A 15,383-nucleotide genomic window follows, 5' to 3' on the forward strand; every position below is an offset into this window, starting at 1 on the left:
TGTAACTAAGAGGCAGTTGGAACTCAGAGACTAAATGAAGTATATTTGCCAAGCATCTTGTTTCTGATTATTATCCTGCACTCATTGAAGTCGGGAATTTTGTCATTGAGAGTTGAAGCAGGAGCAAGATCCTGGTACACATTAGAAGGGGTGACCTTAAGATACAATGTTGCACATCTTATTATCAGTACCCTGAGCCATCGAGGTTTTTGTAGCGGGAAATTTCTATGAGATGAATAAAGCGTTATCCATGGAGTGGTAATTAAATTCAAGGGGTTCCCCCATGTGAGTCTGGTTATACCTTAATACAGTAAACTCATTCTTACTACTGAGAAATTTACACAAGAGTTAATGAGATTAAGCTGTAGCGACTGTCATGCTCCATAATCAGTCTCTGCTGTGGAACAGCCACTCTGAAATATAGCAAATGTATCTTGGAGGGAAAATACATTTTTAAATTTATTCTCCTTCATTAACACAAAAGCAAACAATTATTTCCTTCATAAAAGTTATAGGATAATGCTGAGTAGCTTGCAGTGCTTTACCTTAGTCTGTCTGTTTTTTTTAAACCAATGTCTGAGATCAATTAGACTTACTATGTCTGAGCTTTCCTGGAAGGTTCAGGCCTCAAAAGTTCTCAGGATGTCCATCTACTGTAAAAACATTCATTGTTTGCAGTACTGTGACTTTTCTCATATCTATACTGTGGGCTGTTTGGCCTCTAACTTTCTAAATAAACACATATCAATGCATTTCTGTCTCTTCAAAAGAAAGATATTTTGTAAAGAAAAAAAAGCTGTCTATCTAAAATTTTCCAAATCATGAGTAGTAGTGTTTGGTTTTTTTGTTTTTGCCATGTCTCTGAAATGCCCTTCTTCAAAACAAATTATGGTGTTGCCTGAACTCATATATGTTCTTCACTTTAATTATTTTTCCTGATAATTTATTCTGTATGTCTATTCCCAATTTAGTATTAGTTTACCTCACATTTAGATTGTCTCCTATTTTCAGCATAATATTTTGTATGCATCCCAATCCTGGAAATTGCCTCCTTCAAAAGGATTGGTCACTTTTCATCTTACACTTATCGTACCAGTTCAGTTGTGGCCTAGATTGGTAGGTACCATTTAGTTGGTAGTCTAATGGCCTATATGTAGTGGGTGGTTAATCTCAGTCTTATTCCCAGCACATAGGTGTCTACATCAAACTTGGCAGTCTAGCTGGAGAGGTCAAAGATTCAATAAGTATGAATGCTGAAATAACCTCTCAAGCTGGGGTGTTAACCTTGTGCTTTTGGACTGGTTTGAGACATATTAGTGGGATAGTGTACTATGTTGTAACTGTACTTTGAATAGAAGATTCAAATCTTGAGGACAAACATTGAATTTGAAAAGCAATATGGTAACACTTAAAACCGTGGGGAACTAGAATAATGTTGGCAGAAGTGATCTCCTTTTTTTAATAATAAATTCTAGGCTGTCTGTGTTTTTCACAAATGCAGTTGTGTCTGCTTATGACTCTCACAGGTTATTTAAACAGAGGAAATGAGAGTTTATGGATTTCCAGTTAAATGTTTTATTTACAAAATGAAAGCTTGGAAGTGACTGTTCTAAAATATTTAAAAGAATACTCTTGGATTTTCCCGTTTGTTTCCCATTGCTGTAGCATCACCTCTCCTATAATTTAAATGTCTTTTGCTTCCTCTTGTTTTCTGCTTCTTTTCCCCCTTAATTGCTCTCTTCCGCTACTCCCCCCTCCCTCCAACACACACACACACACACACACACCCCTACCTCTTCACTTTACTAGGCATGAAACCCTGATACAGCTTTGCTCTACTGATTTCCACAGAAACCCAACAGACTCCTCATTTTGTGTTATCTGGAGTACTGTATCTGTCTTCAAATCTTCATCTTATCAGCAGAATTCCGAAAGGATTGCATTAACATCTGGTGAAGGTCTCAGTCCATATATTTATTCCTCTCACTCTCTGTTGATGGATTTCTCTCTCAGCTAGAGCCATACAAACCTTTTGAAACAAAATCTAAAACCGCAAATCATGCTTTGTCATGAAGGTGAAAGTCCTAGAGGTTCGCTAACTTCCAAAATTCCTTTTGATGAGAAGGAAATTTGGGGATTAAGCCTGAATTTTTTTCATATTTGGCCTAATTTTTGGTTTTATTTGCGTCTGGTCAGTTCAGGATCCCTTTTCCCACCAAAAGATCCTGAACTTTTCCCTTTCCTATTTTATCGTGGGAGATCTGGTGCCCTTCCAGTCTCTCTTTTTTTGCCTCTAATTCTTGAGGGGGTCATCTTCCATTCTCCTTCCCCTATGCAGAGCTTGGGGCTGATGGGCTTGCTTGCTCCTTAAATATCCATGGAATAGCTTAGAGACGCAGCACCATGGAAGGAAATGATTCAAAGACAGAGGTTTTTTTTTTTTTTTTTTTTTTTTTTTTTTTTAATATAATGTGAAAACCATAGATAAAGCAATTGGGGCCCAATATCAATGTGTTTATAAGGACTCTGAAGACATAAATAAATGTTGTTGAAGCATTTGTTTTGAAGGAAAAAATACATATAGAATTACATGGAGTTTGTAAGCATATTTTAAAAAGAAAAACTAGCTCATCATCCAACCTTGTCAGTATTTCTTTTAGTTATACAATTAAATGGATCAAAGACCAGTCTAAATAGCATGAATGGAAGGAAAAAACTGAGCCATTACCATGGGATTTTTTTAATAGCGTGTGAAAGCCCACCAAAAGCCTCAAGGCTAGAAAAGATGCCCTTGAGTACTGTAAGAGAAAGGGTTATAAACAAAATCACAGAGAGAAAAGTTCCTGGATGAGATGGTGATGCTTGCTGAATAAACTCATTTAACATGCTGTAGAATAGCCTATAGAGAATTTCTATTCCACCTACTACACAAATTAGACCTAGCAAAGGATGTAAAGTGAGGGGTTTTTTAAATGCCCCAAAAGGAATTAGGTGCCCAATACCCATTGTTTTTTTTTTTTTCAAAGAGGCTTGGATGCCTAACTCATTCACACACACCTGAAATCCCATAGTCCCTGTGATTTCAGTCAGTCCAAGGGAAAGCTCTTATCCCCCATGGCTTTGCTTCTGATTGTCCTCGCCAGGCAGCCTATTGCCTTGGGTGGTGGTTTCCTGTTTCCAAAATTTAATTGCTCCTTTTATTTACCCTGAAAGAAAGGTTCTTAACTTTAACAAGGTCAGTGATTGTCTTTAGATTAAAGATCCTCAATTAACACCTTCTGTCATAACAATAAGCTGCCTTGTCCAGTGAAAGTTGAGATCTGCATGTCAAATTAATGCACTATACATAGCTTGTGTGCGGTGATTGCTGCCTATTATGCTAATCAAAATTATCTCACTGTTACTTTGTCCTCCCCCATTTTTTGTATGCTCACATTGTCATTCCGTATATTCATTAGGTCTTAAGTTCTTGGGACAGGATCCATCTTTTTTATTATGTGTGTGTTCAATACATAGTACAGTGGTGCCCAGATCCCTGAACTGGGCCTGTCAAGGCTGGATCCCCACTTTGAACTTTAGGGTACAAATGTAGGGGCCTGCATGAAAACTTCTAAGCTTAACTACCAGCTTAGCTCTGGTTCCGCTGCCACCATTTCAAGGCTAATTAGATTCCCTTCCTGGGAAGCCCTGAGAAACCTTTCACCAATTCCCTGGTGAATATAGATCCAAACCCCTTGGATCTTAAAACAAGGAGAAATTAACCATCCCCCCTCCTTCCTCCCACCAACTCCTGGTGAACACAGATCCAATCCCCTTGGATCTAAAACAAGGAAAAATCAATCAGGTTCTTAAAAAGAAGGTTTTTAATTAAAGAAAAAGGTAAAAATCATCTCTGTAAAATCAGTATGGAAATTAACCTTACAGGGTAATCAAACTTAAAGAGCTTAGAGGACTCCCCTCTAGTCTCAGGTTCAAAGTACAGCAAACAAAGATAAACACTCTAGTAAAAGGTACATTTACAAGTTGAGAAAACAAAGGAAAACTAACACGCCTTGCCTGGCTATTTACTTACAAGTTTGAAATAGGAGAGACTTGTTTAGAAAGATGTGGAGAACCTGGATTGATGTCTGGTCCCTCTCAGTCCCGAGAACGAACACACTCCCAAACAAAGAACACAAACAACAACCTCCCCCCCCCAAGATTTGAAAGTATCTTGTCCCCTTATTGGTCCTTTAGGTCAGATGCCAGCCAAGTTACCTGAGTTCCCTTTACAGGGAAAAGGATTTTGGAGTCTCTGTCCAGGAGGGATTTTATAGTACTGTACACAGGACAGCTGTTACCCTTCCCTTTATAGTTATGACAGGGCCTCTACGCATTACTTCAACACAAATATTTAATAATAATAAAAGTGCTTTGCTAGATCAGGGCCTAAGTGGTGGAGGTAAAATCTGCTTCACAGTCTGCCAATAGAACAGGGCTATTAATTGGGATATTTGATAACACTGTTGCTGCATGTGACCATATGAAAATCAGGAATAACAGGCTCCTTTCTCAGTGTGTCCTCCTCTGCCATTTACATCCAACTAGGGTTACCATACGTCCGGATTTCCCCGGACATGTCTGGCTTTTTGGTGCTCAAATCCCCGTCCAGGGGGGAATTTCCAAAAAGCCGGACATGTCCGGGGAAATAGGGAGGCATAAGCTAGGGTCCACCCGGCCCCAACACGATCCGCCGGGTCCACAGCACAGCCCAGCTGCCCCAGCTACATTGTGCGAGCTCGGGCGGGGGGGCTCGGGCTTCCTCGCGGGTGGGGGGCCACTGGGGGATCTGTCCTGTGGCCCCGTTGCCCCGCACGGCTCGGAACCCGGCGCTGTGGGAGCTGTTTCTGGTGAGGACAACAGGCCGGGTAACGTGCTCGGCCGCGGCAGGAAGGAGGCTGTGGCCGGGGCTGCAGGGACCCGCGCTGCCCTGGTCGCCGCTGAGCGTCTGAAGCCCCTGTCAGGCAGAGGCTGCTGGGGAGCAGGGTAGGCGGGGGGCGCAGAGGCTGCAGGGGCAGGGGGAGGCAGGGGCAGGGCAGGCAGGGGTGTAGAGGCTGCAGGGTGAGTGGGGAGCAGGGGCTGCAGGCGAGGAGGAGCAGGGCAGGCAGGGGCATAGAGGCTGCAGGGCAAGTGGGGAGCAGAGGCTGCAGGGGTGGAGAGTGCAGGGGGGCGCGGGGCAGAGGGTGCAGGGGGGCGTGGGGCAGGGCAGGTGGGGGCACAGAGGCGGGGGAGTGCAGGGGCTGCGGGGCGAGCAGGGAGCAGGGGTCTCAGAGGCTGCAGGGGCGGGGGGGGGGGGACGGGGGGGAAGGGGCGGGGGTGGGGCGGGTCGGGGGGGGGGAAGGGGCGGAGTTGGGGCAGGGCCAGGAGGCCCGTGGAGTGTCCTCTTTTTTCAGTCTTGAAATATAGCAACACTACATCCAACTAAAAATGTAGAATAAAAACAGAATGAGAACCATGTGCTAGTTCATATCATATGAGCCTTATAGAAAAAGACAATATTTCTAAAGAAATGTTGGAGTCAGCAACAGTCAAGTATAGTTGACTGAGACACCAAATTAACTTCCATGAACATTTTCAAGGTTTTTGGGGGGCAAAATCCAAAATTCTGACAAAAAAAGCAAAAACCTGGATGCTTTTCATGGAAGCGAAATTCTGCAATATTTAGTTTGAGAAATACCAAAATGTTCCCAGAGCAGGGAGGTTTAGGTATTTCCAAAAAAAAAAAAATGCTTTTCAGGCTTCCAGGTTCCCTTGTAGCCCCTAATCTGTTTCGCAATCCTCCTGGAAGTCCAGACTTCCTTACAGCCTACCATGTGGATTGCAGAGGAGCTGGGAGCCTGGAAGCCCGGTGAGGTCCTGGTTTCATGGCAGCCCACCCCCTAGTGTCAGAAGTTTGGGTGAAATAGGTTGTAAAGCTTCTAACCTTGATACTGTCCCTGTAAAATAAAACAGATGGTAGCATGTAACTTATCTGCCAGTCTTAAGACTAGTCCAGCTTTTTTACTTGATCAAATGATACTTTTTAAAATCCTGGCTAAGGTCATTCAGTATAAGTGATCCATTGTATCATCCATCTTCAAATGCAATGCAATTGCTGTAGTGAGTAGAAGCAAAATTATAGTATTCGTGTCTCATTTGGTCCATGCACCAAACTGAGCACATTCTTCCAAAGTGCTGAGGGCCTCCTGCAATTGACTTCAGTGGGAGATAAGGGTGCTCAGTAAAGCCCTTAATAAGCAGACATAACCTGAAAAAATGGTCTCTAATTAGCCTCTGCTTTTCTCATATGAAATGAAATTGAAATTAATGGAGATATCCCATCTCCTAGAACTGGAAGTGACCTTGAAAGGTCATTGACTCCAGCCCCCTGCCTTCACTAGCAGGACCAAGTACTGATTTTGCCCTAGATCCCCAAGTGGCCCCCTCAAGGATTGAACTCACAACCCTGGGTTTAAGCAGGCCAATGCTCAAACCACTGAGCTATCCCTCCTCCCATCTCATAACTAACTTTCTCTAGATGTGTTTACACAGGCACCCCTACCTTTATCTTTCCTGGAATTGTATGACAGTTAGCATGACAATATTAAGTATACATAGTGAAATCCTTATGAAATTACTCTGAAAGTGCATCCTACATCTCTGCAGTAGTTACTTACAATAACAAAAAATTAAATATTTCAGCTGTTAAATTTTTCTTTTTCCACCATCTCCTTCAAAATACTAACAATTAGATAGGGATGTCTGAACTAGTTATTATATTTAAAATATACCCAGACATCTAATTAAAATTCAAACCAAATTTGGATCTGAAATTTTTTTGTGGTTCTGAAAATTCTAGTTTACCCGTTATTTTTTGTTTTCACATACCTTGACATTTCCAGGTTCTGGCCAGGACTGAAAGGAGAACTACTGAAATAATGTGAAAAAGCTTGAATTTGGTCTGGCCTCAGCAGAAGCAGAACATATTCATTTGAAAGCCTGTTCAACCCAACTCAATAATACGAAAGGTAGACTTTTTTTCCAAAATCCAATTAAGTCAATTGAAGGCTTCCAATAGGCTGTAGATTAGGCCCATATTTTAAAAAGATACAATTTGGAGGCCAAATTCATAAAAGTAAGCTTACACTTTTTGTGCGTAGACAGCCTGCACTTGAGCAAACTCAGATAAGGCACTGGCTTTCAGCTTTATATAAATATGTAGGTCAGAGCTTTTATGTCTGATTCTAAAACATGTGAGATTTGCCCATCATTGTAATTGGATAAAACTATGGACTAACTGTTTGGCCAATAGAAGCCAATTTTGATTCATCCAGACTCAAAAAGAAGCTTCTCAAAGTTTTTTAAAATGCACTTTGAAGGTTAAAATAATTCCTAACTTGAAATATCACGTGCCAAATTTTAGTTCAGAACAAATTTTGCAGCTAATTTATATAGATTTAGAATGGAAAGAAAGATAGAACCTTAATTTTGTTATTACCATACCAGTGTTCTGCATTTAAGGTCCTGGTTCTCATCTACAGAGCATAAAATACACTGTAAAGATTTAAGCACCCCCTTAACTTTAAATCTGTGAATAGTCCTATGCTTAAAATTAAGCTCATGTGTAAGGCTTCTCAAGCTTGTGGCCTTAAGATCCACATCTCCCTCTAGGACAGCAATCAGCAGGGATTCTGAAGTTGGCAAATTCCATGGGATACTTGGTAGGAATTGTCTCAGTAAAGGGTTTGCAGCTTTGGAACCAACTTTCTCTCGAGAAATCAGATGGGACCAGAGTATTGTGATCTTCACAAGATTGTGCAAGAATCTTTCCTTTGAGCAGGTATTTTCATAACATTTTGATGGGACCACCTGGCTATTCTAGAGTAGAATCCTGTGTTTTGAAGGTTGACGGAAAAAAGTTGAGAGCCATTCACATAGCAAAGAGTTCTACATATAGTCATGACACTATAGAAATATGTTTATAATAATAATGAATTAGTAACCATTATTGTCAAAGGAAAATAGACATGTAGACTCCGTCTGTAAACATGGCATGGAATTGGATTAGATCTTGCAAAATATGGGCATTACAATTTTAGAAATAGCAGTGTTGTGTGGAGTTAGAACTGGAATTAAACATAAACTAGAAAGTGTGGATTAAGATTTGAATTTTTCAAAAAATTGAGGATATTTAGAACTCAGGATTTGATTTAGACCCATCTCTGGTTAGAACATACAGTTTTATCTAACAGAGCTAATAGTGTAATACCTTACTGCACACTGAAATATTCTATCTGAGACTATTTTTATGCCACTACTATTTCTAACCAAATTAAACAATAGAAATGTGTGACATTTTATTCTCAAGTTTTAATTCATGTCCCATTTTAAAGCAAACTTGAAAACTTTCTTTTTGAAATTTCCAGTGTAGAGTTATGTTTTATCTTGTCATATTAGAAGTACATTTCCCCCCTGGATGTTTGTTGTCATATTACAGTGCAAATACCTGGTGAGATTTTTGCAGTCAATTTGGAGTAAAAACAAAAATGAAATGGATGTGTTCATAGACCAAAAAATTATTTGAAACAGAAGGGAAGTGGCAGCAACACAGATCTAGCAAGACTTGAAAACAGTGAACTTTATAAAGTGGAGATGCACTTCAGTTAGATAGTAAACCCGCACAGTTATTGCCTTCCTTATCTCAAGAAAAAGTATTTTTTCTCTATTGGAGAGGTTTAGTCTGCACAAACTTGTTTTAGTCTGGTATGAAAATGTCTGAGTATGCATGATACATTCCTCTGAGCCACTAACTCCTCATTTATTGCAAACTCTAGAGCAGGGGTAGGCAACCTCTGGCACGCGTGCCGAAGACGCCACGCAAGCTGATTTTCAGTAGCACTCACACTGCCCAGGTCCTGGCCACCGGTCCGGGGGGCTCTGCATTTTAATTTAATTTTAAATGAAGCTTCTTAAACATTTTAAAAACCTTATTTACTTTACACACAACAATGGTTTAGTTATATATTATAGACTTATAGAAAGAAACCTTCTAAAAACATTAAAATGTATTACTGGCACGCGAAACCTTAAATTAGAGTGAATAAATGAACACTTGGCACACCACTTCTGAAAGGTTGCCGACCCCTGCTCTAAAGTCCTCTTCAAAGTGTTCTAAAATTTGATGTGAACCGAGTTTGTGCAGTCTGTGGTTCATGTGCATGGAATGCTTCTGTGCATTACTTCGGTAGTCCTCCACGTTGCTATTCCACATTGTCTTCCGGGGGTCCATTACTGACCTCTCTGTTTATCTGTGTACCCTTCATTGTTTTTGGGATCAAGTAGACTGGATGTCCCCTTTCCATGTTTAAAAGTTAGTATGTTTCCAGGATCAGCCCATTTGCTTGTGGATGCCAGTATATTATGCCAGCAGCCTTTAAAATGTGCCTCGAACAGTCACTTGGAGCATGCTGAGACCCCAGATCTAATTGCCAGCTGGAGAGAAGCATTGGTGCAGCAAGCTTTTGGGGCCAACCACAGGAATCAAGATGTGTTTGTGGACATTGCTAATCAGGTGTCCGAAGGTGTCACAACAGTGCCAAGTAGAGTGCGAGTGTCTTACATAGGACACTCCTGTTAATATACCCCAGAATATTACCCTTCTTTGCAACTGTATCATTGTTAACACATATTCAATTTGTGATCCACTATAATCCCCAGATCCTTCAACTGCTGCTTAGCCAGTTATGCCCCATTTTGTAGTTTGTGCATTTGACTTTTCATCCTTATGTATAGTACTTTGTACTTGTCTTTATTGAATTTTATCTGGTTGATTTCAGAGCAATTCTCAATTTTGTCAAGGTTGTTTGGAATTCTCATCCTGTCCTACAAAATGCTTGAAACTCATCACAACTGGTGTCATGGGCAAATTTTATAAGCCACTACATTATTCAAGTCATTAATGAAAATATTGATTAGTACCAGACCCAGGACAGACCCTGAGGGACCTCACTGATATGTCCCCTTAGTTTGACAGCAAATATTGATAGCTGTTCTTTGAGTACCCTTTTTCAACAAGTTATGCAGCATCTTATATTAATTTCATCTAGACCACATTTCCCTAGTTTGATTATGAGATTGTCATGTCTCACGAGGCATTCATACAGGAAAAGAAGTTTACCTTAGGGATGGCATAGCTTTATAGCTCTGAATGGCTTTTCACAGGTTTCCATAGAAAAAGACTGGAAGCAGTTAAGTCTTCAAACGATCAGTGCAGAACTCAATCTGTTTTTCTCTGCACTTTCAGCATATCTGCAGGGGAGATAAAGCAGAATATAAGACTGAAAAATTGCTTGATTTTGGTCTGGACATTCTGCAGGCTAGGTTTACAGTCATTGCCCCTAGCAGAGCTCACAATTCCTTTCCACTCCTGCAACACTTCTACAGGGACCATCTTGATGAATAACTTCACAGCACATCTTGCTGGTGACTGACCTTTGCCTTTTTGAATAAGGCCATTCTCTGCCTCCTAGCTACACCCCTTCAGAGTCCAGGCAGCCTAAAGAGGATGCCGAGGGGATTACTGTCCAGCTCGCCCTCAGATGCCCCCTGCTAATTCTTCCGACACCGTATAAGCATCTGCAAGGCAAAGCAAGACTGCAGTCAGACCAGGAAGACAAATCCCAGCCCCCAACAGCCTCCATGGCACAACTGCAAACACAAACAGCATATACTGAATACCCAAAATCCCAGTTTAGGCCTGATATATACACCATTTGCCATCTCTGAGGTCCCTCCAAGACTGGGAATAATCTCAAGGAGGGTTTAAAAATGGTATCATAGCCTCTCTGGAATACAAGAAGAGGCAATATGGAAGCAGAATGCTCTGATGTAGCACATGCTGCTAGCGGGCCTCCTGACAATTCAGTATTTCCATCCAGGACCCAGCCATGTTCTACAGCCCCTGGACAATACAGGGTAGTGGGAACACCAGGATGTTCCATGCTGTACCCTACTGCCATACTCCCGGATGCCATTCCCCTCCCTGACCAAAGTTCAGTGCAGTGTGAATAGTTGCAACTTGGAACCCAGCTTTGATAACTTTGAGCCCCAATGCTTAGCACGGGAAGGCAAAACAACAAGAAGAAGCAGAGGCAAGGTGTGTAATCACCAGTGAATTGGAGCCTCTACATTGTTATGTGCTGCCCTCCAGTGCACTGTCTCACTTAGAGCTTTGTTGTGTGGCTGTTTTAATTAAAGGTTTAGTTCTGGTGGTTATATAACAAATTTGTTGTTTAAAAATAAAAACCATTACAAATTCATTCATAAAGACTCTTCAGTGCATGGTAGACAGACCTCCCCCATACATTTTGCATAAGCATTAGGTTATTACAAAAGTATAAAGGCACAGACACAAGATAAAATAGGGATGGGCATAATGTGCCACTTGTACCATCCATAAATGACATTCCAATGCTCACAGTCCCCACCCACCCCCGCCTGGGATAACAGCTGGATGTACAGCTGCACATTTTCATGCTTGAGACTCAAATTAAGAGCATAGGCATTCCTGGCTGTTTTCATTTTCTAGAGGATGCCTTGCTCACTGCTTAGCCTCCTAAGCAAGTCTCTCCAGCTCAACTGCCTACATATCATGAAGGCTTTCTTCCTTAGTCTCAGAAATGTTGTGCAAAATACAACTTGCAGCTTGTAATTTTAGGCAAGTTTTTTTCCCCTACAGCTTCCAACTTAGCCCATAGAGTGCCCACCTTCCTTTCTGCTGGCCAAATGCACACCCCACTGTCATTCTGCAACTGCTCAGGCCATAGTTAAACAATACCTTCCATCATTCCAAGTGGCCTCTTCCTTAGCCAGGGAAACAGAGGACAATCCAGATCTCCCAGAATAACCAGAGCAATCTCCAAAACATTGTCTGGAGTGATCCTCTGGGCAAACATTCCTTTCGCCATTAAGATAAATAGACCTGAGTTACCCCTTACTGCCACCCACCCCAAAAAACTCCTAGCATCATAGACCTTTTCAGACAATCTTGCATTTATGTTTGTGAACCTCCACAGTGGTTAACCACCCTTGGAGCACAATGGAAAAAATAACTTTCAGATTTTAAACTGTAAGCCCAGATATGCATCTAGGGGTGGGGCAAATGATAGGCATATGGAGGCCAATCAATTGCCCTAATTTAGTTTAGGAACCCCATGTATGCAAAGCTATCAATTATGTCCTGAACATTTCCAAGTTTTATAATCATGTGCAACAGTACCTTATGCATAGCATCACACACCTACATGACAATGCCCCAACTGGCAATCTCTCTATGCCTGATTGTTTAGCTGACTACAGACTAGTAATGTTCAGGGGTGGCTAGCTTCCAGATGGCCATGGCAACCAGCTTGTCCACGGGTATGGGACACTGCATGTTGTTAAGCTGCCACTCCAGAAGTAGTTCAGCACATCTCTCAAAAACGGTTTCCTTTGACATCCTGAAATTCTCTCACCACTGCTGGTTATTCCAGATCTGCAGAATGATCCTTTCTCACCAATCAACGCTGGTTTCCCAAGCCCAGAAATGGTGGTGCTGTGTGTAAAACTGCTCCAGAAACAGCTCCTGTATTAGCAGTTGCTCGGTCTTGTCCTTGTACTTCTGCTGCTGCTGCTGGAGGAGGAAGATGTTGCTGCAATCACATTTGCTAAATGGTACAATGGGCAAAGTCCAAGAATTCAAATTAAACCCAAACAGTCGCTGCTCATTTGCAGTTGCCTGCAAAGCACAGAGCATTGTTGAGTGTTTGCTGACCAACAGCAATTTGAAATTTGTGTTAGCCAATTCAGAAACAGGAGAAACATGGGGCCAAGAGAGCAGAATAATGGGATTTTTTTAATTTGTCTGAAATCCTAGAATTCCACTGGCTTCTGTTGTATATTCCACAATGCACAGTGAGGAAAATCCCAGAGTGAACACTGATTAGCAGTGAAGCAAAGGACCCTGGGATACCCTCCAGAATGCCACGTGCTTAGTGTGTAACAAGCCCGCACCATATCTACCATGAACTGAAAGTGGGCAGAGCTGTGATGTGTGTACACTATTTGTATGGCTTGCGTATTGCACTCCAACTAATGTGTGTCAAGTCAGTGCTAACTAACCACCCTCTATACATGTAGATAAGGGCTAAGATAAAAAGAATCATCTCCTGGAATGCTACTAGCCCAGTGTCAGCATCCAGTCTTGTGAGGTGTTGTGAGCCCCTCAGTTCCCATTTATGACAATGTCTTTAATATGTTTTAAATCATGTTCAGGCAGTTGACTTCTGGATGCCATCTTGGTACAAACTGAGAGCTTTCACACAATTATAAATTAAAAAATATTTATTTGCTTACTGAAAAACTAAACTCCATATACAACATAACTGTACTTTTGAAGTGGAAATTAGAATTTAAATTTTATGCAGGGAAAGTCCAGTAGTGTTACAGAAACTTGTTCATACAATGCTCGCTGGAGTAGTTTGAATAACATGAATAGTCCTATTGTCAGTTGTGACTTGAGCTATGTGAGAAAAAAGGATAATCATTAGCTTTCTGACTGAAGATTAAGCCAGCACAGAGATTTAGCTATCCAAAATCAGCAGAAGTTGATATAAAGCATACACTTTATTTGGGATTTTTCTTTAGCTTCAGTTCTTCCAGGTTCATGGCTTCAATGATAAGTATACTTATTTACATCATAAGTAGCCTATTCAAAAGCCTATTTTTTTTAAAGAGTCAAGTTAATATTTGTTCTACAATGCTTACATGGCAAATGAAAACTCGACTATTTAAAAAATGTTTTCTATCCTTTTTTTTTTCTGTTCATGGCAAAATGTGCAGACCAGAGACAGATATTTAAAAAATAAATAAATAAAGAGATCAAGTTGTTAGAAGAGAAACCAAAATACTGAAAATTATCTGGAAAAAGTAAAGATACAAAGAAATAGCTACAAGAAAGACGAGACTTGAGTTTGCTAGACTGAAACATTGATTTTTTTCAGTAAGAAATAATTGCTATTGTGACTTGATTAAGTAAGCAAACATAATTTCCTTAAAATCACACATATATAGATTTAGAGGACTCGGGTAGTATTTACATTTCTTACATATCTGTCCTCAATTTGGAAAAGCATATTGTGTGATATGTTATTATTTTGTCTTGGTGACTTCCATTTGTTTTGTTTTCCCCCGCCCTTCCCATATGTTTTACATAGTATTACTGTATATTGCTTTTATGTGGCAAAAGTTAATATCCCTTAGACTGTTCTACTCAGAAAAGTGACCATGTAAAAATGGGGTCTTCCTTCTCCATCACTTTGCAGGGTGATACGGGGTCAAATATTCAATTTGTTTGAATAATTGTAGCTCAACTGGTGTTAGTTGAGCCATGACAACTTACAGCAGGTAAGCATCTGACTAATGCTATATGTATTCCATGTCACAGCTGCTGAGTTTAATGAGTAAGGTTTTTGTTTTTGTTTTTTGGGCTACTGTTTATTCCTGTTGGCATTGCAAAGTAAATATGGCTTTCAGAGCTGGCCTGGTCAGTTCTGGCTTGTACATAATCAACAGAATTGCTATCAAAGTTCCATTGCAGACTCCCTTTTGATTTTTAATTTAATTTAAAACTTAATATTTCTGCCAAGAAGATCTGTGTGATGCTAGTCATGTTGCTACTGCAATGATGCATGGCAGATTAAATCTCAGTATTTAGTTAGCTTTATACAAACTCTAAAAAAGCCTATATATGCTTGCTCTAAATGCCCTAATAATAATAATAATAAACAAATATCCCTGCAGAAAACAGAGTTTTAAAAAGCCATAATTATATATGGCCGGACTTTCTAACCTGATTTCTCAGTTACTGTAATATTTCAGTAGAAATGTATAAATATGCTAGTTATTTTCTCCATAAAATATTTCTACAGAGACATACTTTCCATTATACAATATGTAGAGATTTTAACTTAAAATAACACCCTAAGTACAATAAAAATGAGTGGTTAATTTTACAAATCACATGAAGTAGACAAGAATCTCCAGAAAGATTAAAACCATTCTTACAACTAATTCAGACCCATTCCGTATTTTCCAAAAATCCTTAATAGTCTTACTCTTTCTTCTCATGTAGTTATTCCAAATTGACATGGCAATAATTGCATATTTCTTTAAAAAAAAAAGAAAAAAAATCCAAACTATGTGCTATTGTTTAGAGTTAACTTGTCATTGGTTTCTTAACTGCTGGCATGAGGTAAACGAATTTACAAAATGTGACATTTATGAATATTTTAAACGCAACAATGTGAATGACATTTCGGTTAACAAAG

At 40.2% G+C, this 15,383-nt stretch overlaps 1 protein-coding gene across 1 annotated transcript in view; it reads left to right on the top strand.

The window, feature by feature from the left end:
• CNTNAP4 (contactin associated protein family member 4) overlaps positions 1-15,383 on the top strand; it is a 307,324-nt gene that overhangs the window by 151,153 nt on the left and 140,788 nt on the right. The gene's annotated exons all lie outside the window — the stretch shown is intronic.

The sequence above is a fragment of the Trachemys scripta genome, chromosome 6, assembly GCF_013100865.1.
Source record: "Trachemys scripta elegans isolate TJP31775 chromosome 6, CAS_Tse_1.0, whole genome shotgun sequence".
NCBI lineage: Eukaryota > Metazoa > Chordata > Testudines > Emydidae > Trachemys > Trachemys scripta.